The following is a 13,847-nucleotide window of genomic DNA, read 5'->3' as shown; positions in this document are numbered from 1 at the left end:
ATTTCTTTTATTTTTCAATTTTTATATAATTACATTATTTCCTCCTTTCCTTTCTTTTCCTCTGTCTAACCATCCATACAACCCTCTTTCTCAAATTTATTACCTCTTTTTTCATTAATTGTTTTACATTCTTATATGTATATCAATGCCTTCACTTATATAACTAAATATAACCTGATTGGTCATTATGTTGCTTGTATGTGTGTTTTCAGGGCTGACCATTTGGTATTGGATAACGAATTAGTTGTGCTCTTCCCTGGGGAAGACTATTTCCCCTACTTTCAGCAGTCCTTAATTTGTCTATAGTTCTTGTGTAGGGCTAAAGCCTCATGGTCTCCCCCCCCCCCATTTTGGCATGCCTGTCATTGTCTTTGTGTAGCCCATGTTTAGATATTCATGTTGGTAAGGCTTTATAGGCATAGCTTCTGACATTACTGCAAGACACAGTCTCACAGCAAACTCCTTGATCCTCTGACTCCTACAATATTCCCACGGTTTCTTCTGCAATGTTCCCTGGGCTTTAGGTGTACACATAGTTTTGTAGAAGCATCTACTGAGACTGGGCTCTTTGTGTTGATTGGCTGTGGTTTCCTACAATGGTATCTGCCAGTTGTAAAAAGAAGTTCCTCTGATGAGTAGTGAGAACAACAGTTATCTGTGGGTATAAGGACAAATATTTCGAGTGTGGTTGTTGTGGTTCGCAGGCATCATAGCTGAGTAGTATTGCAGGATGTTTGACCCCCTTGGCCGCTTGCCTGGCATCTTCTGCTGCACAGGCAAGAAGCATTCAGTTAAGTTCCAGCTAGAGGCCTCTGGCCCTATGTCTTAAGTGCATGGAAATGCTGCTTGACTATATGTACACATGCAAGCAGTACCTCACAGAGACCAGAAGAGTCAGGATCCACGGACACTTAAGCCACTTGGATCCTCTACAATACCGAGTAAGTACTCTTCACTGCTGAGCCAGCCCCTCAGTGGATTTCCTAGAAGACTGCAATGTATATCAGTTTATTAACGACAAGTGAACTTTAAATTTCCTACTATGATCAAGCAGTATTTTACTTTCAGCATGATTACAGGTCTGACCAATCTTTTAACTATTTGTTTTAGGTTGGAGAGACTGCTCAGAAGATAAAAATATGTACTGGTCTTGGAAAGGATCCTAGGTTGCTTCCCAGCAACCACACCAACTGGCTCACAATTGCCTGTAAATCCAATTCCAGGGAATCCAATAGTCTCTTCTGACCTTCATGGGCACCTGAACTCGCATGCATATACCCCAAATATACAAACATAATTAAAATAAAATAAATCTAAATGTTGTATACGTGTGAGTCTGTGTAAGGGATTATGCACACATAACTGCAAGTGCCTACATCACATAAAAGAGAGTCTTGGCCTCCGATAGGCAGTTTAAATTCTGAGTTACACAAATAACTAGAGAATGCCTTTGTGAAAAGAAAGATTTCTTTGCATTCCAGTTTAACTACACACATTTGGATTTATAATAAAATTTGAAATAATTATAGTCTCTGCTCATACCTTGCAGTAATTATTTCTTGCCTCTTAGGATTATGCTGACATCAGAGATTAGATGAAGAGTTTCACTGGCCCTTACATGTCTACATGGAATGTATAGTTTTGCGAAGCAGCAGAAGAGAACAGCTAGAGACAGGTCCAGGCAGCAGAGAAGCTCATCTCCTCTTAGCATGTTGCATTGGGCATTAAGAATGGAGGTTAGAAGCCATGAGTGGATTTTCAAGCAGTGTAGTCTAAAGGATTAAGGTCAAGATGCTCTGCAAATACAGTGTAGTAAAACAGAGATAGCAACGTTTTCTGGGACTCACTCTGTAGATCACGCTGGCCTCAAACTCATAGAGACCCACCTGTCTCTTCCACCTGAGTACTGGGATTAAAGACAAGTGATACCATGTCTGGCTGCAAAAATATATTTTAATATGTGTTTTGAGTGGCACATCTGACAGAAAACTAAATAGTGTCATTGGCACATCTCTTCGATCACTACCAAACACAAGCAAACATAATCTACCAGAGTCTTTTGTTATTCAATAGCCTTAATTATTACCACCTAAGTACTTTTTTTTCTTCCCGAGACAGGATTTCTCTGTTGCTTTGGAGCCTTTCCTGGAACTAACTTGGTAGACCAGGTTGGCCTCCAACTCATGGAGATCCACCTGTCTCTGTCTCCTGAGTGCTGGGAGTAAAGGCGTGCGCCACCACCTCCCAGTTCACCGACACACGTTTTTCTGTTTCTCATTTGAGACATCCTCTTTGCTCACCTAATCACTACACCAGTTTCTCACTGAATCTCAATGGCTCCTGCCTTGTTCCGTGTCAATGCAGCTTCCGTAATAAAAAGTTTTCTTAATATGTGTATCTTACCAAAGCTAAACAACATGGAAAGAGACAGCAATAGCCAAGTTCAACACACAATTATTAGTTTTCTCTTTTAATTTATCACACACACACACAAACAAAGAGAGAGAGAGAGAGAGAGAGAGAGAGAGAGAGAGAGAGAGAGAGAGAGACTGCTCCTTTCTTTCAGTCTCCCCCAATTCTCATTTTACTAACAACAGGATGAAAAACAAACTTTTAGAAGTCCCAAGCTATGTTTCAATCACTGATTAAGAAAATTCACCACAGGAATGTCCACAAGCCAATCAGGTGGGGGCATTTTCTCAATTAGGGTTCCGTCTTCTCAAGGGACTCAAGCTGTGTGAAGCTGACGTAGAACCTGCCAGCACAAACCCTATCTATCACCAAGCCACAAAGAGCAAGGGTTTCACTGTGAGGGGTTATCCTGGCTAGAAAGTAGCATGAAGAGACAGGGTGGGAAAGGGTCTGTGTGCACATGTGAACATGTGTGGCGTGAGTGGTTGTTTGGCTGTTTTAAGAATAGTGTTGTTGTTATCAAAAATCTCCCCTCGAAAAAAAGCCCAGGACCAGATGGTTTCAATGCAGAATTCTACCAGAGCTTCCAAGAAGAACTAATACCTATACTCCTTAATGTATTTCACAATATAGAAACAGAAAAATCATTGCCAAATTCCTTTTATGAAGCTACAGTTACCCTGATACCAAAACCACACAAAGACCCAACCAAGAAAGAGAATTACAGGCCTATCTCACTCATGAATATCGACGCAAAAATTCTCAATAAAATACTGGCAAACCGAATCCAAGAACACATTAGAAAAATTATCCATTATGATCAAATAGGCTTCATCCCAGAGATGCAGGGCTGGTTCAACATACGCAAATCTATCAATGTGATCCACCATATAAATAAACTGAAAGAAAAAAAAAAGAATAGTGTTGTTGAAGAACAGTACAATCTTACCACTCCAGATCTCAGATTAACCCACACTAAGATGCCAGGGAATAGGAATAAGAAAGCAGGGCGGGGTGGCACATGCCTTGCCTTTAATCCCAGCACTCAGAGGCAGAGGCAGGGGTGGGGGGTGGGGTGGGGGGTGGATCTCTGTGAGTTCAAGGCCAGACTGGGCTACAAGAGCTAGTTCCAGGAAAGGGTCCAAAGCTACAGAGAAACCCTGCCTTGAAAAACAAAAACAAAACAAGACAAAACAAAGGAATAACAAATTTCTGAAATAATTAACATGATGAACACAAATCAAAAGGACAAAATAACCCAGAAGTGTTTTCCAAAATGTATTTAAAAATAATCAGACGACTCAACAAAACTTTAACGGCAAATATATTTAGATTCCCAGTCTCCTCCAGATTTACATATTAAGCACCCCTCAAAACAACAGAGAAAAAGCAACATGAGTGGCTTTGAGGGGGGTGTTCTATTTATTAATAAGACAATAAATATTATCCTGGTTCTAGAAGCAAAATATCAAAATCTGAATTTAATTTCTATTACAAAATACCCACACAAGCTTAGTGATTACCCAACTCCACAGAAGCTACAAATGGGCGCTTGAGGAAAATTAACACCACAACATAAATATAACTAAGACTTGCCTAATGCATATGCTGTTTTTGAAGAATATGTAATATAATACATATGAAAGTCCATCCTAAACTATAAGGTGCTAGAGAAATTATGTGGCAGCAGGTGGCATTTAGTACAAAAGACTTAGAAATCATTACAGAAGCCTTAATGATTTTCTTTTTTAAATAGAGACACAAGCTCCAAAACACTGATAAAAGGGTCTTCCACAAATGGCAGCAAACCCGTCCTCTGAGTGGTCTGTCTCTTGGCTTGTCCCTGTCATGACTTCATCAATATTTGTGCAACTCCTTTTGCCCTGTGCTGAAAGCAGACTTAATTCAATTATAGGTCTCAAAACTGATAAAATGGTCCTGAAGTGGAAAATGGGAAGAGATTATTGGCAAATGAATAAAGATTTGTATCGAACTAACACACAGGAGTACAGCAGGTCTTTTTTTTTTTTTTTAATCATTCCCTGTCTTAAATCTTCTGGGAACCATGAGTTTCCCTTCCCCTCATGCAGCACATCGATTTCTGAATTAGACTGCAATATTAAATAATTAATATACTTGCCATGATTGATGCTCTGCATTAGTTGAATATTAGGTTATCAATCAAAATCCACTTGGTTTAATGTAATAATATTGAAAAAGTGTCACGAGTTGTTCATCCAATTTGTAGTTGAGGCAGCACAGATAGTAATGTTTGTAGAACAGGGCTCTAGAGCAGGAAGTGCAGTAGCTCAGCACTGGGAGGCAGGCATGGTCAGACCGAGCCTGAGAGGCCAGGGTACACATGTGAACCATGTGCACCTATTGTCGTAATCACACAAACAGACGCCATGACACGCAAGAAATGCATGGTAATAAAAGGAAAGTGTTACTTTACTTTTGTTGCAAAGGAATGTAATTATTTTGCTAAGAGAAACAAGTTCAGCTATTTCCTATAATACAGTCTGTTTCTCCGTAAGAAATACCTAAACAAAGCCTGAGGATTATTTTATTCTTGCTCCTCTAAAATCTAGTCTTACAAGGAAGGGATCAATTCTCTCTCTGTCTCTGTCTGTCTGTCTCCCACCCTTCTCTCCCCCACCTTCTTTCTCTGTATTGAGTATAATAACAACCAAAGAAGTTACTATTAAGATTGTAATGGTCTAAAGGAGAGAGATTAAAACACAACAATTAATGGTGTATAGTTTAAAGTGTTCTTCCTTCTAATAATATCTCTTTAACTTCTCAATATTTTGTAATTAACAAAATATTTATTATATATTAAATATTAAAAAATAACTGCTTGTTTCAAGTAAATATTATTCTAATTATATTCTATTATTCAATCCAAAATTTGTTACTGATAAATGTAACATTTTAAATGAAATTTAATTAAAAGACCTTCAAAAATAGGTAACCATTGATATGTGGAAACTAAAAAAAAAAATAAGTATATGTAAAACCTTTGCAGAAAACAAGCTAAGATTACATTATTTCATTATAAAACACCAATAAAACATACCACATAAAACTAATAGCAATATTATCATCATTTCATTGACAAGTTCTTAATGAATAAAACAAAAAATAGACTTTTATCAGTAACATATTATTCTACATAAGATGGGCATTTCTCTTGGTAATTTTGAAAAATTAAAGAAATTCAATAAAATTTTACATTAGGCTTTTGTCATAAACTAATTACACTATCCAATTTTAAACCGTCAATGCAGACCTTTCTACAGATGAAAGAGCTAGGATCAGAGTTTACTTTGTATTTTCTCTTTTATAAAGCCCAACTGCATGAGTTGGTTTTTTGTTTTTTACATACATGATAACAGTCAAAGTTTATAAATGCTTATAAAACACACAAATTAAAAATCTAGATTTTTATCTGGAACAATGATTAATACATATCAGATTCTATTATGTACCTAATCTAATTAATTAAAAATTTGAAAATATTAAAATCTAAGAAAAACCTTCCGTTTTCAGGTCTATAACTTAAGAGATGTATTACGTTTGCAAAATCACATCTCAACTCAGTTTCAAACCTTACATTCAAATCTCAGATGAAGAAGATAATCCGCATACAATAATGTACAAGTCATTGACTAAATACTAGTGACAAACTAACCAGAGGTATACCATTTTCTGAATAAGAAATATCTTTATGTAAGTTTTAGCTCATTAATCATCTTGAAAGCTATCTCTGCTTAATGTCAACAAGTTAAAGCCATTCTTAGTTTAAACATGAAATAAACAGAAACTACACTGGCTATAAATCCACTAAGAATGCTATGCAGACCTGCAATAGCACACTTTTATACCATGATCTAAAAATACCCAGTAACATGATTACAGTCCAACATATTATTTCAAGAATTCTTATCTTCTTCTTAGTAAGCGTGTTTAGCACTCTCAGCACTGTCTTCTCGGCATGAGAGTGTTCTGAAAGTTAGTGGCCCTTTGTGTATATTCAGACTACAGTTAAAATGGTTATGTTCAAGTATTTATGTTTACATGTTGTTTCTGTCTGATCGATTATTATTTGCCTTAAGCTAAACCCTAGAACTCAGGTATCATTTGCATAGGTAAGTATGCCATGGTTGTTAAATTTTAAATCTCATCCTAATATCTATCTTAAAGACACTCATCTGTGAGTATCCACAATGTCAAGACAAGATGAAATTAAACATGATAACATCACATTGTGATGACACACATGAGCTTACTCCAATGGGAGGGTGAGCCTTTAAGCTGGCATGGGTAACTGAGCTACTTAAAGTCTACCCTGTAGACAGGTTCAGGAGTACACAAAGGTCCATGGGAAAAGAGAAGAGAGCCAACTATTTAAGTCATTCTCTAGATTACATGGTCAATGGGAAAGGAAGAGAATTTGTCCTTAGATTTGCTCCAAAATATTCAATTTTACAAAGTTCTTCCAAGCCAAGAGACTTAGAACCCAAAGCACCCTGGATTGTGGGTAATGGGGGGGGGGGTAATGGTGGGGGGAAGCATAGCACAGAAGGTTTGCTTATGGAATTATAATAATCATAGCATAAATACAGCAGGAATATTGAGACATGGTATCAACATCTTAGACACTTAAAAATGTGCTGCCAAACCAAAGATAAGGCCTTCAATGTTCAATCCAGGCCAGAAAATATATGGTACATGAGCTCTACAGACAGACGAACATTCCTCATCAAAATCAGCCCTCCTTCCCCTGAGCAAAGATATGCTACAACTCAATATCTTTCTCAAAAAGAGAGTCATAGCCAGTCACCTGGAATTAGCAGGTGAGATGGCAATCCATTTGCCACCACATCACTGGCTCAGCCAATGTCCTTGACCTAGTTCAAAAGAGAAGAACTCATCACACACATTAGAGCATCTATGAAAGGTTGACAAAAAAAAAAAAAAGGGTGATGGTGGCTGGACCCTGAAGGACTGATCATATTTGAGTAGACCAAGTAAATAAAAAGGGCTTAACAGGCATGTGGGCACCAAGGTGTAGCAGGACAAAAGGTGTAGAATGGAAAGTGATTTGCCCAGAAAGGGTACATTAAAGGTAATATAAACTCAACTCTTTAATTCAAAATAATTTTATTATGTAAGTTTCTAGGCTCATGATGTATGGTTCCATGTATTGTTCATTGTGGGAGAAAAAAAAAAGCCTAGAAACCATGAAGAAGTTAAAAGCTTTTATTCTTACCCAGTAAGTGGACTTTGCTGTGGGACGGGAAACAAAAGACTATCCTAAAATGCTCAAAAGTACCATATGGGCTACAAGTGACCTTACAAACAATAAATGCTTATTGCAGAGAAATTCAAATCACATCTGGTTCTAATTAAGGATAAAATAAAAGGCACCTGAATATCACCAGCAGTGATAATAGCTTCAGTATGTTATAGCTTTTCTAGACATTTTTACACAATGCGTAAATACAATTATTTTCCTTACAAATGAGATCACCAGACATAATTACATAGATTAAATGTTATTAGTTAATTATATACTGCAAACAGTTTAGCTATCAAAAACTATACCTATATATAACATTTTAAATGTTTATATGCCATTCTGCTTGCGATTTGCAACATGCTAGTTTATTTCTTATTGTTGAACATTTGATAATTCAAATTCTTATTAATAATAAAACTGATGTTTAAAAAATTAATCTTAATTTTCACAAATAATTTACAAATTGAGGATCAGGTATAAGCAATTTCAGAAAAAGATAAATCAGTATCCATATTACTTAACCATAAATAATGTATATTCATTTGTTATATTTATATAACTATCACTTAAATCTAATTTCTACTTCAGAAAAGCATACTATAGAGAATTATGTCCCAACAATATCATAAAAGCACTACCTGCCAGATTGTATGATTTGTGTCAATAGTCTCGAGATAGAGTAAAAACTGTCATCATCACCTGATAGAACTGATACAACATGCAATACTTGTATATTTCAAAAATCTCAACAATTCAAGGGTCACCATCAGTCAGTTATTCAGTCATTAAATTCTTTAGATGCTATTTTCTTCCACGTGTTGTTCCCCCATTTAAGCAGATTGGTAAACTTCAGGAGAGAATTGAACTCAAGCTTAGAATTCAACATTCTAGCTCAAGTTGAATTAATTAACATTTTTACATGTGTTTGTGAGTACAGTGGGAATACACACTTGTATGTGTGTTCACACCACCTGTGTGTGGATGATAAATGTGCACATGAAGGCTTGAGAATGATGTTGTGTGTCTTTCTTGAATGCTCTCTGCCCTCATTTTTGAGTCAACCCACCCATATGGCTAGTCTGTCTTACCAACCTGCCTGGAAGATTCTCCATCCTCAGAGAGCTGGTGACAGCTCTGCCTACCTGGAAGGTGAGGATCCAAACTCCCGTTCTCAAGCCTGCATAGCCAGCAAACACTTTACCCTTAAAGCCATGTTGCTGGCCCTAACTGCCGGGTTTTATTTTGTTTTGTTTTAAGTCTTTGCATACTACTTGTCTGAGTGACTGAGCAAACAAAACATATTTGCCAAGAACATAGTTATTTGAAACCTTAAAGGTCTATTATAAAAATATAGTTAATTCTTTTTATATGTGAGATAAATTAAGCTTAGAGAGATGAAACAGGTCATACCGTACACATTTCAGACAGAAAAAGGAAGATTTGAATTCAGGCTGCCTGAATTGTAATGAAGGTAAATTTTATTGCTGTCAAGTTGGGAAAAAATATTGTTGATAATGAAGTAAAATTTTGCTGTATTCTTCTGCTCTGTATTTGGCACTTAGATTGGGGAGAAGGTTTCAAACAGATCATGGGTTTAAGTAAAAAGAACAACCACTAATAGTACTCGCGCACGCTGCATACGCTGAGCCTGGTCATTCGCAATTTGTGTTTCTACCCGTATTCACAAGAAAAAAAATCACAAGACAACTAACATATAAACAAATAGTATAGTGCACAGAAAATGTCTGAAAATGCAAACTGAATGTCATTTTGTACATAATAAGGAAAAAAAGATGGTTCTGTTGCATGCAATAGTTCAAGAACTCAAGTCTCTCACACACTGCTGCTAGAGCAGAAATAACATTTCCTAGAGGGTAACTGGAAAAATATAACAAAATTATTTTTGTTTAAATTTATAATTTATTTATATAGAGCATGAAATATTTATACTTATATTTTTCATTTTTTAAAAAATTCTTAATGATCCTTAAAACCTTTGACCTGACAAAGTTCTACTTTTCTAAGTTTAGTTCAATGATATAGTCATAAGACAATAACCTTATTGTATTTAATTTTCCAAAATAAAAACAAACCAAATGTCTACTGCTGGGAAGTAAGATATTAATATCAATAAAACAGAGACTTATACAACCATTAAAATGATGATGTAATTGTGTATTTTCACAAAACTGTTCATGTGGCATAATAATTTAAACTATTTCAAAAAGATGGGAAATCTACATTTGTAAAGTAAAAGGTTGCATGAGTTCACATGTACAAGAGGGCTCACCTGTAAAGAAAAAGGCACAGACTAAAATGCAGATACTATTGATGAGTGCCTTCTATATTCACCCTACTCCTTTCTTTTCATTTTGTATAAAATGTTTGCAATGAAAATGCATTACTGCTGATCCAAATTAAAAATATTTTACAAAAATCCTCATAGCAACTTATGGAATAATACACTACCTTTACTACATGATTACATGAACAATAAATTTGGGGCTCAGAGAAAGAGGGTAAATTTATAAAGTAGTAGAGTTTGTTTTATTTGATCCAAAGCTAGAACTCCATTTGTAAAAGAAATGTAGTATGGAGTATTAACTAAAGTGAGGCTGAGTTTATACCGAATCCACATTTTTCTGTTCTCCACATTGCCGTCAAACTTTCTCATAAATTATTTATGTGCACACCTATTGCCTTCACTATTTAAAGACACTATTCACACTTCTGTTCAGTTTTATAGCAGCTACACTGTCTAGTACAAATGTAATCTTCGTAAATTTGATACAGGATTATAGAGGCACAGATGAATTACATTTCGTTAGAAGATAGGAATTGAAGCAGAGATAATACAATCATAGCCACAATACACGAGGCAGGAAGAAAGGATGAAGTCTTCTGTAGGTTGTCTGGAAAGGTTGAAGTACCTTCCCTAGACCTGCCATTTGTATCAGATTTGGTTGCTACCACTTTACACAGAAATTTCTCCAACCCTGACCTCCTTAATCTATGCCATCACAATTGACAGTTACGTCACTGCCTTTGCTTTAACCTTCTATGTTTAGCTAATAATTTTCTGATATTACATATAAGGGATCTCTTTTCAAACCAGTTCATTTTCTTCCCAAAATTTTGCTCATGAATATAGCTACCCCAAACAGTCTTCTCTTCCCTCAACCATCATAAATTATCATATTTAATGTCTATGAACCAAGTAAATTCCTCCTTTTGCTACATGAAAAGTAGTTTTTTTAATCTCTAGACTTGCATTCCCTTTCTGACATTTAATGATTACAAACCATCACTGTGCATCCTCTTCACGAGGGTTCTTTACTACAGGAAGGGGGAATCGAATGCTGAAATGGAACCCTGAGAGACAGTTGTCCTTGTCACCAGCAAAGTGCCATGACTCCTGTGTGTCACCCTCAGAGCATGAACTGAAATACTGTGGCACATCACGCTCACCACCAAGAGACCCAGACCCCAAAAGATGAAATGACAGAGTATCGTGTGTGTCTATCCCAAGATCAACTTAACTGTTCTTATGGAAAACTCCTAGCACTTGGAAGTCACAACCTTCAGTGGCTTCCATGTATATATTCCTCAATTTACTTGTTCAGGCACACTTTCTGCTTTATTACCATATGGAAACTTTTATTGTTTTAAGTACTGACAGATCATTAATTTTGCAACTTGATGGAATATACTGTCTGATGTTTACACACCTGCACATTATGCCATGTACTCATCCACATTAAGCACTGGATGAGCAGACATCCTTATGATGGCAGTGTTAACTAATTTTAATATTAATCATCTATACATTAAAAATAAAAATCTTTAGAACTTGATATATAAAGGTTAACTCAATTATATTTATGATTCACTAACATTATTACCTACCATGCACTGAATTAGAATGGAAAGAACAATGGAAGATGCTCACCCCCTTAGTTAAGCAAAAAAAAAAAAAAAATGATAACAAGATTGCTTAGCTGTTTCATTTAGCTTCTATAGGTCAAATTAGTGAGTTCCTTTTACAAAACAATTATACTATTTTTTTAGTTATATATAAAAGATTATGGCAAAGACAATGACACGATCTTCAGATGTAATTTACAGACAACCATATTCACTAATCAAAAACTCTAAGACTATTAAAATGCTTTGTTGTAGGGGAAGGAAATAATTTTTCTTCAACTTTCATAGGTTCTTACTGGAAATGGACACTTATAGAAAGACAGGTTTTAAAAAGAAAAAAGTATGTTTATTAGAATGTGTATTTTACACACATGCAGGATATAAAACATCCAGTTTATTAGCATGTGTACTTTACATATTCAAAGAGATTTCTTTAAACTCCTGCTTACATAACATTTTCTAAAAAGCACAGTGAAGTTTTACAGAAATGGCAGAGTGGGACACAAGAGCACAGATACTCTTGATCCTCTAGTGGGTTAATTTTCAACAAAGCCGTCATCATATCTTGAATTAAAAGTTTATTTAATATTCCTCACCAGTAAAACATTCCAGCATAGCAATAGAGTATGCTGTGGTGTATGGGTTTGGCTGGCTGGACATGCTGCCGTGCCTAGCATCATGGCATAGTGTAGCCAAGAAAAAGAGCAAAATTCAAATACAGTTTCTATTGAATGTGTTTCTTTTTCACAATACCACAAAGTAAAAACTAGCTAAATAACTAAGTGCTGTGGGACAATGGTCTTGTACCCCATAAAGATCTGTCACTTGTATTGGTTTAATAAAACATTGATTGGTCAGTAGCCAGGCAGGAAATATAGGCAGAAAGACCAGGCAGAAAGTGTAGGGGGGTGACCAGAAGAGGAAAGGCTCAATCTGCAGTCATTACCCAGACACAGAAGAAGCAAGATGAGAATACCTCATTGATAAAAGAAACCTCTGTCAACAACTAACTAACTAACTGAATAAACTAACAAACAAATAAATAAATGGAAGTGAATCGTAAGCTGACCCACAGTTAAGTCAAACTACTTCCCATTGCCTGAGGTTTGGTTTGAAAGATCACAGAATTTTGGCCTGGGACCAGGTAACATCCCAATTATTTCTTATTTTCACAGTCAAGCTTTTGGGACATTTATGCATTCTTATCTTCCCCACAGCTGAAAGTTACCTTTGAAAAAGTGATCAGGGGTATTGCTATATGTTGTATGAGGTTGCATGCTTGTTCCCAGGAGCTCAGACCCAAAATAAACACAAAGAAACCATATTATTTGCAATATTGTTTGGCCAATAACTTTAGCGTATTTCTGGCTAATTCATATCTTAAATTAACCCATCTACATTAATCTGTGTATCGCCACAAGGCTGAGGCTTACCGGGTAAAGTTCCCAAGTCTGTATCCTGTGGGGCTACATGGTTGCTCACTGACTCCGCCTTCTTTCTCCCAGCATTCAGTTTTCCCTGCCTAGTTCTACTCTGTCCTATCAACAGGCCAAGGCAGTTTCTTTATTCATTAACCAATAAAAGCAACATATATACAGAAGGACTTCCCACATCAGTTATATCGCCAAATTCAATAACTAATTTTTCACCAAAATCTCTGTACTCTTCATAAGAATTATTGTGCTATCCAATGCTTCCACTTTCAAAATCTTTCCTTATCTTCTTTGAGATTACAACATTTGGCTTTTCTACACTTTGTAAAATAAAAAATAAAAAAAAAGGCTTGCTCAGCGTCCTTTGTAAATTCATGCTCCTCTGTGTACCTACTGATGCCACAGGTTTCTTTTTTATGCTATGCTTTATCTTACTCTGTGACAAAAATATCTATCACTCATAAATTCAAGATGTTAATACATTTATCCAGTTGACTATTTGAGATCTTTCTTTGCAGGTTTCAAAACTCAAAACCAAAAAGGTTTAATGGGTCCAAAACTGATTTCTTGAGTTCCTTCTTCCAAACCATGTCTTTCTAGTATATTCTATTTCAAGAAACAGATCACATCATTCCCTCATGCTAAAGCCCATAATCCAGGAATCAACTACTTCCTTTTTCTCTTCTCTTCTCTTCTCTTCTCTTCTCTTCTCTTCTCTTCTCTTCTCTTCTCTTCTCTTCTCTTCTCTTCTCTTCTCTTCTCTTCTCTTCTCT

At 35.9% G+C, this 13,847-nt stretch overlaps 1 protein-coding gene across 4 annotated transcripts in view; it reads right to left on the bottom strand.

Moving 5' to 3' along the window:
- The window catches only part of Rsrc1 (arginine and serine rich coiled-coil 1), a 274,653-nt gene that overhangs the window by 147,775 nt on the left and 113,031 nt on the right, over nucleotides 1-13,847 (bottom strand). The gene's annotated exons all lie outside the window — the stretch shown is intronic.

Source organism: Microtus ochrogaster, chromosome 1, assembly GCF_000317375.1.
Source record: "Microtus ochrogaster isolate Prairie Vole_2 chromosome 1, MicOch1.0, whole genome shotgun sequence".
Taxonomy (NCBI): Eukaryota; Metazoa; Chordata; class Mammalia; order Rodentia; family Cricetidae; genus Microtus; species Microtus ochrogaster.
The sequence above is the reverse complement of the archived record's forward strand: the minus strand, read 5'-3'. Positions and strand labels throughout refer to the sequence as shown.